Below are 13,132 nucleotides of genomic sequence, written 5' to 3'. Positions count from 1 at the left end.
TGATTTTCAGCTATTAGAGCTAGTAATGTTTTGTAGCATCCTTTAAACTTTACTAATTTTGGTCTTTAAAAGTACAGATATTTCTCATATAAAAAATGAACTTTGTTAAATTGTAAAAGTGAAAATAGATTTCACTTAAGTAATCCTGTCAAGTGAATTATAAAAGTAAGATATGATCATTGTTATTATAACTAAATGTTTTGAGGTAAGCCCTTTTTACTTTGAAAGAAACTACTTCATGCTTGCGTTTACATAGCAAACGTTTATCCATAGTTTATTAGGGTCAGGTTTTAATTGTTGATTTTCATTAGGATTTTTCATAATATTCATTAGGTGTTTTTTTTCATTTACTGGTTAATCTTCCTTATATGACTTTATTGGTTGCTATTTTAGAATTCCTTGTTTCATTTCACCTTGTTCCACAAATTTTTATGATGTTAAATAAATATATAACAACAAAGTAAGTAATGTTTGGTCAAGGAAATCATAAAGTAAATAACAGTGACAAAAGGATGAAAAGGTTACCAGTACATGCTATGGAATCCTTTTTGCTTGCCAAAGGTAAACTACAGATTTGTTTTTTGTAGCTAATGGAACAAAGGATCAGTTATATGAATCCAGACTCCAGAAGATAAAGTTTCTTAAGAGACTGTGCATTTTTATTTATTTATTATTATTAATTAATTTATTTTAAAGAAATGTGGTTAGTCCCTTCTTTCTTTCTTTCTTTCTTTCTTTCTTTCTTTCTTTCTTTCTTTCTTTCTTTCAAAATATAATTTATTGTCAAATTGGCTAACATACAGTGTGTAAAGTGTGCTCTTGGTATTATTTTTTTAAATGTTTATTTTTGAGAGAGAGAGAGAGAGAGAGAGAGACAGAGTGTGAGCAGGGGAGGGGCAGAGAGAGAGGGAGACACAGAGTCCAAAGCAGGCTCCAGGCTCTGAGCTGTCAGCACAGATCCTGACTCAGGTCTCAAACTCACAAACTGTGAGATTATGACCTGAGCTGAAGTCGGACACTTAACTGACTGAGCCACCCAGGTGCCGCAAGACTGTGCATTTTTAGATGAAGGATACTGTGCAGTGTGGTGAATCCTAAGTAAAAAAAGGGAGTGTAATAAATGATATGAGTGTCAATTTTCATAAAATAAGGGTATTTAATATTTTACATCCTTAAATAAGAGTTTGTGACTTAGTATATAGTATAGTTTAGTTAGAACAATTATCTGGGGCCCCAAATACTGTTTCTTGGAAGTATTTCACTCTGTATTGGTCTGAGTTTATCCAAGGACAGATGAGTTTTTAAGTATTTATAGGATGGTATGGAATATATGTATTTATAGGACTATATATAGGACTGTATGGAATATATATATAATCAAAGAGTAGATAAAAGAAATAACATGGCAACCCAGAATATCTGTATACCAGATTCTTTGTGAGAAAGGATAACCTTGAGTTTACTTCTTATCAGTACTTACCTAAACATTATTTCTCTTATTTAATCCTTGGGAAACAATATTAATATCAATACCAATTAATGTTAATCATTAACATTTTGTTTTTGTTGTTAATCAACATTATAAAAATGCTTTATATTAATATGCTATTAATTATTAATATTGATAATTAAATCTTATCAATCAATTTTTTGAAATTGCCCCAAACTATATGTATAAAATCTTTGGATAAGTATTAATAAGTATTAAATTCAAGATCATTCTTCCTGACAAAGTATCTGGTGTACAGATATTCTGAGTTGCCAGTAAATTCTGGAACCTGTATGTCGATAGTCCTGCAAGCCAAGTGTAGGCCTGATATGTTTTTCGGAAATGCCTTTTGGAAGACTGCTTCACTTCTAGCAGTGGAAGCTGAGGGATTGATTCTGATAGGCTGCCTGCATCGTTTTTTCCCATAAAAGACATAGATGAATATGGTTCTCGTGAAATATGAGTACAAAGGTAAAATAAAAAATTTTAAATTGCTTTATTACTTAATTTTCTATTTTGTCTAATACTATATTTATAATACAGAGTTAAGGAGTATAAACCCTTGTGTGTGTTTTATTGATTTTTTTTGAGTTTTGAAAAATTATTTTGTTTTGCTTTTTATGGGTCATAATTGTTAGCACTTAAAAAGCTACATGAGGCCATATATAGAATGTCCATTTTCTAAGTAGCAAGGAAACAACTGTTTCCTTGCAGTTGTCCACTGCATTTGAATACAGCAGAATGGAATTCAGTTTAGTAGTTTGTCATCCCAGTTTTGCTTTGTTCTTAGTATTTTTTAAATTTTTTTTTTTTCAACGTTTATTTATTTTTGGGACAGAGAGAGACAGAGCATGAACGGGGGAGGGGCAGAGAGAGAGGGAGACACAGAATTGGAAACAGGCTCCAGGCTCTGAGCCATCAGCCCAGAGCCTGACGCGGGGCTCGAACTCACGGACCGCGAGATCGTGACCTGGCCGAAGTCGGACGCTTAACCGACTGCGCCACCCAGGCGCCCCTGTTCTTAGTATTTTTTAATGTACATTTTGTTCTTTTAAAATTTTAGCTATTTTTCAATGTCTTCTTACCGAAAAAGAAAAGGATTTACTTTTGATCCTAGTGCAGCTTTTTTTATTTTTTTATTTTTTTTTTAACGTTTATTTATTTTTGAGACAGAGAGAGACAGAGCATGAACGGGGGAGGGTCAGAGAGAGAGGGAGACACAGAATCTGAAACAGGCTCCAGGCTCTGAGCTGTCAGCACAGAGCCTGATGTGGGGCTCAAACTCACGGACGGCGAGATCATGACCTGAGCCAAAGTCGGACACTTAACTGACTGAGCCATTCAGGCGCCCTGATCCTAGTGCATTTTTAAAACATCAAAATGTCAGCATTGAAGGTGATTTTATGATGGGAATATGGAAGTTACATTGGTGTAGGTACATAATTTATTTATAAAACATGGGTGTCAGTTTTCAAAAATAGGGTATTTATTTAATATGAAATAATGGTGTGATAACTATTACATAAAACATGTAATATTCAGTTAGCCAGAGTAATATGGGTTTTTAACACAAAGAATGTTATGTGTTATAGCAGTTTCCACTAAATAAATGAGCTTGTATCTAATGCTTATGTTAGATGCAGTATGTTAGAGAGCATTTTAAGAAATCTGCCTGTAATAGTTTGAAAGGAGAATAGCTAGGTCTCTAAATTGTAAGAGTCATAGCATGTGACCAATGCAGTGACTCTAAGATATTAAAATACCATCAGACAAGCTCATTTCTTCTCTTGATTGTACTTGTAAGTATTTTTAAATCTAAAAGCTCATCTAATCTAAAGCATAGAATGGAGTAGAATGTCTTAAAAGATAGAATACAAGTACCAATCCTTGAAAATGTCTCCAGCTGCTGTAATAAAGTGGGTATAGTATAGATTCTTATGAGATTGAAATTTAATACAAATAGAAAAATGCATTATGTTGAATGCCCTGTTAATGGCAATTAAAACCTAAAATTTGCTTTTTATTTAACTCCTTTTAGTATCATTTCTGAAAATTTGGGGTGCATTAACTTTGATTTATCATGACCTAAATAATTTCTCTATATCTCAGTTATTTACATTGTGTTGAACTTTATAGGCACACTATATAGATTTTCATCTGAGAGCTATATGTTATTTTAAAAATATTGTGGGTTTATATTAATTTATCTGCAACCAAAAACCGTGGTCATTGTGTGAAAAGCTAGGATTATGAAGGTAGTCTATATTCTGGAAACTGCTAACTCTTGAGTACAGTCTCCATGACTTATAGTGAGTGGAGTAAGCTTATTATTTGTATAGCCTTGTAGTTTAGAGCACATATTCTAGAGTTAGACTGCCTGGGTTTAAATATCCTTATTAGCTGTGTGACCTTGAGCACACTCCTTTTTTCTGTGCCTCATATTCCTCATTCATATAATAGAAATTGGAGTCATGAGATTTACAAGGATTAAATGAACTAATATATGTAAAATATTTTAGAACAGATGGCACCTGATAAGCATTTAAGTGTTTGTTGTTATTTTAATTAAAATTGATTTAAAAGCGCATATTTACTTTCTTCAAAGTTTTTATTTATTTTGAGAGAGAGAGAGAATGTGAGTGAGAGTGTGGAGGAGCAGGGAGAGAGGGAATCCCAAGCAGGCTCTGTGCTCTCAGTGGGGAGCCCAATGCAGGAGGGCTCAGGGCTCAGTCCCACAGACCGGGAAATCATGACCTGAGCTGAAATCAACAGTCGGACACTTAACCGACTGAGCCACCCAGGCGCCCCTATGTGGTTCATGGTGATTTGAATATAATAAACACTCAAGAAATATCAAATGGTGAATTGTATATATAAACATAAAAATACAAAAAGGTGTGTGTATAAGAATTATATTGATGGGGCGCCTGGGTGGCGCAGTCGGTTAAGCGTCCGACTTCAGCCAGGTCACGATCTCACGGTCCGTGAGTTCGAGCCCCGCGTCGGGCTCTGGGCTGATGGCTCAGAGCCTGGAGCCTGTTTCTGATTCTGTGTCTCCCTCTCTCTCTGCCCCTCCCCCGTTCATGCTCTGTCTCTCTCTGTCCCAAAAATAAATAAACGTTGAAAAAAAAAAAAAAAGAATTATATTGAGTTATCACCTATAATAGGAAGATTGGAAATATCCAGTGTTGTTTTTTTTTTTTTTATTGTATAAATCTTTTGAGAGATCTCCATCTATATCTTCATATGTGTTTCTAGGAAAGTTGCTAATAACATTCTAAATAGTGTCTTTTATAAATTGGTCCAGACTGTTGAGATACAAGATTTTCTTAAAGGTTTGAAACTGAACTCAGACCTACCATCCAACTTTGTTGTTTGATTTTATATTCACATATAGTTATGTGATGTTAATAGATACAATTTGGGTATAGTCAAAAACAAAAACAGCAAATATTTTAACATAATTGATTTAATATGAAGAATGGTAATCAGTTATTAAAGAACTGAAAAGGCAAAAATATGTTGAAGAGATAGTAACTGCAGGAAGCACTTACCATGCAAAGGGGAACAAATGAATGGAGGTGAATTATTAAAACTGAAAAGCTTAGAGGCACCTGGGTGGCTCGGTAAGTTGAGCATCTGATTCTTGATTTTGGCTTCGGTCATGGTCCTCACATAGTGAGATTGAGCCCTGCATTGGGCTCCACACTGAACCTGGAGCCTGCTTGTGATTCATATTTTCTCTCTCTCTCTCTCTCTCTCTCTCTCTCTCTCTCTCTCTCTCTCCCTCTCTCTCTCTCTCCCTCTCACTCTCTCTCTGCCCCCGTGCCCCTCTCCTCTGCTTTCTCTTTCTAAAAATAAAAAATGAAATATTTAAAAAAAAACTGAAAAGCTTGGAGAAGGCCCTGGAGAGCTTATAAGAAGGTCACTGCCAGCTGCTGGTGGTGTTGCCTCAAGATCTTGGAGGATATATCTTATGGCTCTAAATTTTGACATCTGAAGACGTGTACAGTACTGGCTAGCAGGTGCTGAGTTTTCAGAGGAGGCCCAATGCAGTTGATCTGAGGACTGCGCTGGAAACTTCAGGGGAGTCAACTGGTACTACTGGGATCAGTTGTCACCCCAGGGTAGAGAACTTTTGCTGCAGACAGGAGCGAATAGGTCCCTTCTTTCTTCTTTAGTCTTTTACCCCCTGCCCCCAAGAATTATACAACAAACTGGAGCAAAGAGAATGAGTTTGAAGTGAAGCGACGATAGCTTAATATTACCTCAGTCCACGTCTTTAGTTACTTATCATCCATTCACTTCTACACATGCTTGAATTTCCATAAAACAGCAAAAATGGTATTCTTTCACTTGAGGTGCATATATTCTTACTGTCCCTTCGAAGTACAGGGACACAAATTCCCAGTTAATCATTTACCCATTTCTAGGAGACAGTCATGCTGTCTATCACTGGGCGATGTTAATCACTCCTCAGATTCAGTCATGATTCCATACAAATACTGTTGCTTAATGACTGAATTGTAAAGTTAGTCGGCATCGGCAGTCTTGACACCGGTCATAAGACCATAGCTGAAGCTTTCTTTTTCCTCTGTCCATTTCATTTTGCCTTTGTTCTGAGATGATCTAGGCTAAAACATAAATGTGGTGAGGTGACACAAAACCTTTATTCCTGATAGGTCTGGTCCTCAGTGGTCTTACCTTTTTTTGTTGTTTATGCAGTTTTCCATTAACTTTTACTGTTGGACAGGGAGCACCCCAGAGAATACCCTAGGTTCCAGACATAGCCCTTCCTAATGGTTTCTGTAGCAACAATCTGCCTTGTCTTTGGTAATAGAATCAGTCACATCAGCTAGCAGAGTAATCCATCTCTCTCTGTCTGTCTCTCTTTTTGCTTGTTGGTTCAGATAACATGAGAAGCACAAAATGGTCAACTAGCAGTTTCAGTTTCTAATTCAGTGGGGTATTCTTGTGTCCCTTGATACAGAAGCACTCTTATTTGCAAACCAGAATTTCTACATTAAAGTTGCTGGGATGGAAAACAAAAATTCTGTGAGTAGATAATTAGGAATCATATTGAGATAAGGATGGTCTTTGACTCCTGTATTTTGGCTAAAGGAGAAACGACACCATATATTTAGTCACAGATTTAAAGTCCGAGCCCACTACCATCCTTTTAAAATGTGGTCTCCTAACTGGTGTTGTAATTGAATTTTCAGTTGACCATTATACTGTTCTGTTAAGCCAGCTGCTTCTAGGTGGGAGGTGAGGCCAGTGAATTTCAAGGCGTTGAGCCCATTGCCCCAATTGTTTTTGAAGTAAGTTTTATGGAAACTCATGTTTTAAATTAAAAAAAAAAAAATTTAATGTTTATTTATTTTCGAGAGAGAGAGTGGGGGGGGGGGTGGGCAGACCATGAGCACGGGAGGGGCAGAGAGAGGAGACTGGAATTGGAAGCAGGCTCCAGGTTCAGAGCTATCAGCACAGAGCCCAACACAGAGCTTGAAATCACAAACCGTGAGATCATGACCTGAGCCGAAGTCAGATGCTCAGCTGAGCCACCCAGGTGCCCCTATGGCAACTCATGTTAATGAGTAAGACATTCAATAGGTCCATAGAAGGTGATGTTAGTAGAAGTGTTAAAGAGAAAAAAAAATGTTATCTAGAATATTTATGTGATCTAGTAAGGATAAACTGCTTCTCTCTCCATGATAGAAGTCAGTGTAATCAACCTACCAAAAGACTTACAATATGCTGTCATTCTAGTGATCATAGTGATCCTTGCTCTGTGGGTCAGTGGCTGATTAGTTTTCCTGGGGAATGATGCCATATCAAGGGACTCATTCATTGTGGTCTCAAGTGTTGGCAGGTTGAACACTTGGTGGTAGCTGTGGCCAGATGATCCGTGTTGAGGAAAGAGCCCAGGCATAGCCTTGCCTCTTCCACTGTTGCCATTTTCACAAGGACTCCTTGAGTAAACTCTGGGATGGCTGGGGAAATAAAAGAATTGACATTCAGAATGAGTCATTTTGGCCACCTGATTATTGAAAGCCTCCTTTGTAATGAATACCTATTTCTTCATAATCCATGCCTATTCTGAGTGTCCCCTTTACGTACCTTTCCCACCTTCCCCATACCTTCATTGTCACTAATCTTCCAATCCTGTTTTTTCCATATCCTTGACCAGTTTTCTGAACTATCGGCAGTCAGTGTAAATTTATGCTTCTGGCCATCATCTCTCAGTCCAGGCTGTATGTTTCAAAGCTTGGCCCATTGGTAGAATTTCCCATCACTGATGTCTTCAGGCTGTTGTCATGCAGCAGTCCATTTCCCTTTTTTTCTAGGACATCATGGAACTTTAAACTGTTTCTGAGTTTTTTCCTTCCCCCATCTGGTAATAAGAAATTCCCCCTTGATATTAGGTGTGGATTGAAGAGAAGAAAGCAGTTGCCTAAGTAAAGAAACCATACCTCTACCTGTATTTTCTGGACTTACTCAAGCCCAGTATCTTATGTGGCATTTCTACTTAATGAATAGTATGTTCCTATTGTCCTGACACTTTATGGCTTAGTGGGTCAAATAGTACCCATTTCATCATGGGCAACTTAAGTCATCATGTGGTTACGTGTTTCAGTCTCTTTCAAAGTCCAATAGCAAGCTAGGATCTGTTTCTTAAAAGATTGGTGATCTTTAGGAAATGGCATGTTTTTGCTCTAAAACCCTGAAGACTGGTATGATTCTCTTATTGGGCCTTGCCCAAAGCTCTAGACAATGGATATGATGGGCTATAAGGTTCAAGTAGCAGAATGGCTTATACTATAGCTTGGATTTGTTACAGAGCTTTCTCTTTCTCTGATCCCAACTTATAAATGCTTTTCAAGCATTGTGTCCCCGCTCCCCCAACCCCCTTTTAGTAGTAAATAGTGCACATGTAGTAACTTGTCTTTACCTTGGAGAGGCTATCTGACAGCTCTTAGGCCATTGGACTGCTTAAAATCTTACTTCAGTAATGGACTCCTTAATTTTGTGGATTTGCTCTCTCATCTTTTGTCTCACATATATGTATTACTAAGGGATCTAAAGAACTTTTTGCTTCTTCCTCATTTTTAAATTTTTTTTTTCAACGTTTATTTATTTGTGGGACAGAGAGAAACAGAGCATGAACGGGGGAGGGGCAGAGAGAGAGGGAGACACAGAATTGGAAACAGGCTCCAGGCTCCGAGCCATCAGCCCAGAGCCCGACGCGGGGCTCGAACTCACAGACCGCGAGATCGTGACCTGGCTGAAGTCGGACGCTTAACCGACTGCACCACCCAGGCGCCCCATTCCTCATTTTTAATAAGTGTAAGTCCAGAATCATCAGTATTGTGGATAAATGTTTTATTCTATGTAATGTTAGAATGATCACCATCTCTGGAAAAAATAAAGATAATAAAAGTGGTGGTAAGGATATAGAGATATTGGAACCCTCAAACATTGATATTGAGATTGTAAATTGGTGCAGCCACTCTGGCAGTTCCTTAGAATGTTAAAGATAGACTTATCATATGACTGAGCAGTTTTACTCCCAGGTATATATGCAAGAGAAATGAAAACCTGTGTCCACAAAATATTGGTCCATGAATCTTCTTCGCAATATTATTCATAATAGCCAAAAAGTGGAAACAATCCAAATATCAGTCAACTAAAAAATAGATAAATGTGCAAACAAAATAGCTCTTCTATTCACCAGACTTAGTATAGTAGATCCTCTTAAGCAAAGAGGCTCTGGAAGGTTACCACTTAGATTTTAATTTCAGCTCTGCCACTCTTAGGTTAAATCTTTGTGTTAACTTGTGTTTCTATAGCTGTATAATGTAGATAATAGAAGTGCCTATCCCTTGTGGAAAGTGAATGAGATAATACATACAAACATTCAGTCCACTGCATGTCACATAATACAAACTATATTAAACTATTAAGAAAAAATGACCACTGTCTCTATGAAGTATATTATAGCAAAAAGCAGGAGAGTTGATGGCCATAAATTATATTGTTGGTCATGCCAGGCCAAGGCAAGTATCTTCTGATAGTACCTCAGTTAATATAGAGACATATTTGCCAACTTGTAGTTATATGTAAGATTTCAGATTGTGTTGATTTGCTTCATTAAAGATAGCACATCTGGAACAGCAGCAGCATTTGCTGTCACAATCTGATTAAATGTATGGTAATTTGTAATCATTCTTCATGATTATCCACCTTCTGTATAGGCTAAACATCTAAATTAAATGGATATATGATTGATATTTATCACTCCAGTATCTTTTTAAGTCTTTGATGGTGGCACTAATCTCTGTACCTGTCTTGGGGATATGGCTGCATTATTGCTTTTGCTTTCTATCCTTGGTAGGGAGAGCAAGTTCGAGGGGCTTTCAGTGGCTTTTCCTAGTATAATAAGGCTTACGCCCTGGGTCAGAGAGCAAAGGTGGAAATTCTTCCAGTTATACTTTCAGGAACTGGAAAATAACCACAGGTTATATCTGTGGACACACTGCCCCATTTAGATTTAAACTTGAGCCAGAAACCCATTTATCACCTGATCACCCACCCTAAGCTCTCTTTGACAGGTCTTGCTGGCATTTTGCATCCCTGGTAATTAATGTCTGTTTAAAGGGAGTGTCTGGTAATCCCTGACTGGTTCAAGTATTTCTTTTTTCCAGGGCATAATCACCCTAGCAAGCGCTGCCAGTCTTCTGAAGAATAATTAGAGGAAGATTTACAGCAAGGGCCAGCACATATTTTTTTATTTTTATTTATTTATTTATTTATTTATTTATTTATTTATTTATTTATTTATTTTTTTAACGTTTATTTATTTTTTGGGGACAGAGAGAGACAGAGCATGAACGGGGGAGGGGCAGAGAGAGAGGGAGACACAGAATCAGAAACAGGCTCCAGGCTCTGAGCCATCAGCCCAGAGCCCGACGCGGGGCTCGAACTCACGGACCGGGAGATCGTGACCTGGCTGAAGTCGGACGCTTAACCGACTGCGCCACCCAGGCGCCCCCATATTTTTTTAATAAAAGGCTAGATAGTAAATATTTTTGGGTTCGCAGGCCATATAGTCTTTATCACAGCTCCTTAACTCTGCCATTGTAGTGCAAAAGCAGTCACAAAGTATGTAAATGAATGAGTGTGGCTGTGTTCTAATAAAACTTTATTTACAAAAACAGGTGTCAGGCTAGATATGGCCTACAGGTTTTTGTTTGCCAGTGAAGGTTTATACTCTGTACATGAGGTAGTGTTGCTAGGTCTTTCTGCAAGGGTCTTGACATCTGCCTTCTATTAAGGGGCTCAGGTCTTAACCTGCTCAGGTCTATGCATTTCAATTTGAGAAATGCTGGCACAGTGAAATCAGTAGAATCAACTACATGATTCCACTTTACCTCCTATTGAAAATGTATGAAGGGGCGCCTGGGTGGCTCAATCAGTTAAGCATCCAGCTCTTGATTTCAGCTCAGGTCATGATCTCACAGTTTGTGAGTTTGAGCCCCACGTGGGGCTCTGTGCTGACCTCTCAGAGCCTGCTTCAGATTCTCTGTCTCCTTTGCTCTCTGCCTCTTCTGCACTTGCTCTCTCTTGAAAATAAATATTAAAAAAAACAAAAAAAAGAAAATGTATGAAAATGTCCTCTTACTCTGCTGACTAGAGGGTTTTTTTTTCCTTCTGCTCAAGTTTATTTAAGAAATAGAATGATTAATTTTATTCCTCATGCTTGTTTGACCTAGTGTTTTTATTTTTAAGAAGGAAATAATAGTGGTAAAATATTCAAAATGTTGAAAAAAATGTTCTTGTATAAGAAAGGATTAAGTCAGCAAGAATATAGCTAATAAATTATACGGGGAAAAGTTATTTCTTTGCTGAACTGAGCCTTTTTCTCTCTTGTTTTTTTCTCTTCTGCCTCTATTTTGTAATGAAATGCTTCACTCTTAACTTGCATCATTAAAAATTATTTTAAATAAGTGATATTAGAGATAAAAACACTACTGTAGCCAATGTTATTACATGGTATGCTTAATGATTAAGCTATTTGGCATAGTTGGTCAATGACTATTTTCATCTTTTAGCAAATGGTCCATAATAACGCTTTAGTTATCTTATTTGAAATAGTCTCATCGCCTAAACGTTTTTTAAGACAGATGCTTCCTTAGATTTTAGTCCTTTAGGTGGTTTTTGTATCAAATTCTTTTCTTTTTTTAATTTAAATTTTAGTTAGCATACAGTGCAATATTGGTTTTAGGAGTAGAAATCAGTGATTCATCACTTATATACAGCACCCAGTGCTCATCACAAGTGCCCTCCTTAATGCCCATCACGCATGTAGCCCATCTCAAATTCTTGGTTATGTTTTATTTCCACTGTGGGCTAGGAGAAGAAAGGAGGAGCTTCAGCTGGCTTTTCATTTCCTCTGCCTGGCTATCTGTATTAGGTATTACTAATTCCTGTGAACTCCTTTGTTTCATCCTCCCTACTTCCTGCAGAAAATCTTTCTCAGTCCATCTACCAAGAATAAATATCATAGTCAAAGTGCCTGTGAGTAACTATTAGGAGAATAGGAGCATGTGGTTTCAGAACATCTGCGTGTGACCTCACTGGAGTCAAATTATTTCCTTTCACTTATTAATTTAAATGAGAAACTGGGATCATCTTTGTTTCATCATTTGGTTCTTTGGAGTTTAACTTTTATATTTATTCACTTTAAAATGATTCTTTATGATGAGAACCTTTTTGCTGTGTCTTTTGCTCTAATCTCAGGTATGTATTCCTTAATTGAAATTTCTCTAAGTTAGCTTTTACATTACAAGAAGCTTGTCACTTGGTAGATATCTCTGGGGAATATTGTATGAATTAAGTACAGTTAAATTGCTCCTTTGAATCACATTCTGGGTGGGGGAGCATTTAAATAACTTATGAACACCGTATTTGACTTATAGACCCTCTGGAGGAGTGAGATGGAGAGAACTGTAAACAAATTTTAAATTCTTTTTTAGTAGATTTGTTTTTTGCAGTGTAGAAACGTAAAACTGTTTTATGGGATTGAACAAATGAGTACTGATTTTAGGAGACAGTGTTCTCATTGAGGAATGAGGAAGACACAAATATGGAATAGAAGACAGTGAAGAATCCTATGGAGTGGATTAGAATTTTTAAAGTAATTGAATATGTATATATGTTTACACATATATACAAATATATAGGCATATATAAGTATACATATTTATATAAATACTTTTCCTAGCTCTGTGCACTGACAGAACCCGGAAGCAGACACCTCAGTTACCATGAGTGTATCTACCACCAAGATGCTGCTTTCTAATACCATTTCCCACTCGAAAGAACCCGACATCCTCAAAGAAATGGCTTATTCTAGGGCTAGGGAGGGAAGCAAAAGGGTGAACTTAGAACATCTTCTTATGCCAGAAAGTAAGAAAGTGGTCAAAAAAGAAAAAATGGGGGCATACAGGAGTCAACTAAAAGGGACTCCCACTGGCCAGATCTTAGGACAGGGTGAGCACCAACATAATGAAGGACAGTAATGAATCACAAACCTTGATAAAAATAGGAATCCATGAGCCCATACTGATAATAAATGGAGAG

At 37.2% G+C, this 13,132-nt stretch overlaps 1 protein-coding gene across 2 annotated transcripts in view; it reads left to right on the top strand.

Annotated features, from left to right (window-relative positions):
- The window catches only part of RNGTT (RNA guanylyltransferase and 5'-phosphatase), a 314,047-nt gene that overhangs the window by 176,126 nt on the left and 124,789 nt on the right, over positions 1-13,132 (top strand). The gene's annotated exons all lie outside the window — the stretch shown is intronic.

Source organism: Puma concolor, chromosome B2, assembly GCF_028749965.1.
Source record: "Puma concolor isolate L17-30 chromosome B2, mPumCon1.1.hap2, whole genome shotgun sequence".
NCBI classification, from domain to species: domain Eukaryota; kingdom Metazoa; phylum Chordata; class Mammalia; order Carnivora; family Felidae; genus Puma; species Puma concolor.
The sequence above is the reverse complement of the archived record's forward strand: the minus strand, read 5'-3'. Positions and strand labels throughout refer to the sequence as shown.